Source organism: Cynara cardunculus, assembly GCF_001531365.2.
Source record: "Cynara cardunculus var. scolymus isolate 2C chromosome LG 15, CcrdV1, whole genome shotgun sequence".
Lineage (NCBI taxonomy): Eukaryota > Viridiplantae > Streptophyta > Magnoliopsida > Asterales > Asteraceae > Cynara > Cynara cardunculus.
In genome coordinates, this window is record NC_037542.1 from 7,611,226 (window position 1) to 7,615,301 (window position 4,076).

Sequence of the window (4,076 nt, forward strand, 5' to 3'; positions counted from 1 at the left end):
TTTCAAGTTCAAGTTTTGCTTGTAGCCAATTCCATGTGTTGTGTTTTATGATTTTGTAGATTAAGGGGTCGTTTACTAACGCTTACCAGGTAAGTAACGAGATCATTTTTGGGATGATGCATTCACCTTTGTTCCATTTTTACTATGGCAAGCCTTGACTTCCTCCGGTGACTCGGATGTCCTCTGCAAAGGTTCCAATGGATTCCGGTATACCTGCTTGACCTTGAGGTTTTAACTTCTAGTTTTGTTTCCAGCCAATTTCATGTCTTTTAGGTGGTGTTTTAACTATTATTTTGTCTCTTTTAGGTGCTTGACCAAAATTTTGATGACTACTTATATGTTGGTTATTAACTGTTACGTTAGTGATGATGACAAAGGTTATCATTAATTTTTGATCACTGAGATAAATTTTAGTGACAAAACATAAATTTGGTCAGTAAGTGGTCGAAGGAATTTCTTTTATGGTTTTGTGTTTGGTCACAAAAAGTAGTGGTCATTGCATTGAAAGGATTAACGAGTAGTCACTTCACTAAATTGAATATGTTAGTAACCAAAAAATAGTGGTCACTGAGTGGCATTCGTTTGTTGTAAATTTTAGTGTGTTGGATTAGTAACCAAAAAAATAGTGGTCACTAAATTGGAAGTGTTAGTGACCAACTAAAAATATATGCATTTGGGTTATTTATTTTGGTCCGACCTACCCCTTGACCCATCCCCATGTCCATCCCCATCCCCATCCGGTTTAATGCATTTGAGAAAACGATGATGTATTTATTTTTGAATGAAATATAAGTTTGAAGATATCATAAAAATTTGACAAAAATATATCGATATTAGTATCAAATTAACTATTTAAAATGCATCATTTTTTTGTGTAATTTTTTAATTCAATTTTTTTTATAATTTATATTTGGTTTAATAATATAATTTTCTTATAAATATAATAATAATTATTTTGTTTGACCCATCCCCATCCTCATCCGGTTTAATGCATTTGGGTTATTTATTTGGTTTCCCTTCACCCGATTAGTATATGCTATCAGTTTTCTTCTTAGGGTATTATTTTTTTAGAATTCGATAATTATCTTAATTATATTTTCTATTTTAAAATGTAATGTTTATCCTCTATTTGATTATGTTTATCCGCAGTTATGTGATAACTGAGTCCAGGTTATCACCCAAGGTATTTATTATGTGAATTAATTGTTTATGTGGACATGTGCTTATGTAAATTTAAGATGTGAGTATGTGTATTTTTATGCATAGGGATATATGCATAATGTAAAATATATATATATATATATATATATGTGTGTGTGTGTGTGTGTTTAATATATATATATATATATATATATATATATATGTGTGTGTGTGTGTGTGTGTGTGCGCGCATGAGGTGGAATATGTAGGATGCATGAGAATGAGGTGTGTGTAAGATGCATGAGGTGGGATATGTAGGATGCATGAGAATGTGTAGTCATCTTATTTTTTTATTTTGGAGAGTATAAATATGAGGGTCTCACCCAATGTTGTTGGTTTGAAAATTTTCAACACAACCTAACCCAAACAAAAGTTCAACCCAACCCAACCCGTTCGGGTTGTTCTGGTTGATCGGGTTGTGTTTAAACAATGTAAAATCACATAAAAATAAAGAAAATTTTCTTTTGAAATACGACCGACCATTCAAGATAATATGCAAGTTCATCAAATATTTAGATATTACAATAAAAATATTTAAACCAAATGATAATACAACAATAGTTTTAGACGTTTTCAACCCCGATGTTTTCGCTTTCTTGACGTTGAGGTTTGTCATGTCATGATTGTCATCTACAATTCAAAGCTAAAGTTAAGGTCGGGTTCATCGGGTTGTCGGGTTGGTTGGGTTTTTTTGGGCCTGACCCGATTGCAACCCAATAAGGTCGGGTTGGCTAATTCTTTTATTGATCATGCATCGGGTTACCTCGGGTTGGGGGTTTTTTTTTAAAATTCGGGTTGGGTTGATCGGGTTCATCGGGTTTTTGAGCACCCCTAGTCTCACCCTCATACCTCATTTTCTGGTTATTTTTCGAAGAAGAAGAGTGAAGTGAGGTTGATAGATTTACAAAGTACCTGGTTGCAAGAAGTGAATTTCAGTATTTGATTTCAAAAGCTTGATAAGGTGAGTAGTTTTTAAAACTCTCTTGCGTAAAGATTATTACTGATTTTATATGAATTTTATTGAATTTGGATAGAAATCAGTCATTTTGCTCTAAGAGTTATCCGGATGTTAAACCGGACAAGGTTTGTTCGGTTTATTTTAAATCGGACAAAGGGTGGAAGATAGTATTGTCCGGATTGTTTTAAATCGGACAAAGATGAACGATGTGTTGTCCGGATTTTTTTTAAATCGGACAAAGGGTGGACGGAGTGTTGTCCGGACTTGTTATCTGGACAAAGATGATTTTATGTCTAAGTGTTTAATCGTTCAAGCTTTATGCGGGGTATTGACCGAATTTGTTATCCGGACAAATATGTTAGAGTTTATTTTAAGTATAAATCGGACAAAGTAAGTTGTCCGGATTTTATATCCGGATAACTTGTTCGGATAATTTCATGTTTGAAAATTTTATAAGTTTTATTTATTTATTTATATAATTTTAATGTTTATTTAATTATGGATCATAAAATGGTTATTTTATATGTCTTTTCAAATAAAAAGATATGTTTCTACCAAACGTGGTGATGTAAGTCTGTTTTGGTATGGAAGTGAGTTTTATAAATGGTTTCTACCAAGCGTGGTGCGTAAGTCTGTTTTGGTATTAAACTTGTTTTAAATGGTAGTTCCCCCAGACGTGGTGACTTTTGTCTGTTCTGGCTTGAAACTGGGAATGAGTACTTTCAGACGTGGTGACTTATGTCTGTTCTGATAAGTAGCCTGTTTTGATGAAGGAATAAGGGTGACATATGAAGGAGAGGTGTACTTGGAATAAGGGTGACATTGTCATATGTGGATATTATTATAACTCTTATTATTATTACTAAATTAGATTTAATAACTTTGAGTCATCATTTCTTTGTGACCTGATGAATTAAAGATATTATTCTTATTTAAAAGTAATAATTTAGATATTATTGAGAAGGGGAAAATGGTTTGTCATATCAGGCAAATTTTGCCTTAAATCTTTCCTGTTAAAGGAATGATATTTTAATTCAAAAGGTTTGATACTGGGAATGTTGGATCTCTATTCAGAGATATTTTATTAAGGTTTTTGGATGTACTCTATTTGGCTTGATGTTGTGAGCTGCACCATTTATTATACTGAAGTTTATTTTTGAGCAAAAATTTAATTATCATATTTTGGTGTTTATCACACTGCATTTGCAAAGAAGGGATTTACTCACTAGACCCGTATAGTCTAACCCTCATTTTCTGTTTTAAACTATGCAATGCAGGAATAGCTGGGTTCGGGGATGTAAAAGGGAAAGGGAAAATGTGATTATTTTCCTAACCTGTTGTCTGCTTTTGAAGATAAATGTTATATTACATGTAGTAGTACAAGATTTGTTTTGGAAATTTTATATATAAATTTTGTACATATAGTAATCCTTGTACTAGTGAGACCTTTTGATGTAATTCATGTTTCTATGTAATGAAATATATGTTCTATCCAAATGTGGTGTTTGGGGGTGTTACAGAAGTGGTATCAGAGCTTTAGTTTAAGAGATTTAGGTATTCACAGACTTAAACTATCATTTGCATGTTAAGAGTCCCGGACATTATTAGTATCTTTGGGAATAAAATATAATGGGTTAAAGAGAACAGTATGTAAGGTGAATTCGAATTACRAATGNCCAATGTAATTATGAATTTACAGGTAYATAWCTGTACTTGGACACCATATTATATTTGGRAATGTGAATACGTGATATTTAATACTAAAATATCTGCAGATGTCTAATCAATCACGAAGGTCATAGAGAACTGCCCGCCTTGTATCTGAAGAAAGGGAAGAGACACCTGTTAATCTTCCAACTAGCATGTCCAGAAATAGAGGTCGGGGAAGACCAAGGGGACGTGGTAGAGGAAGAAGTCA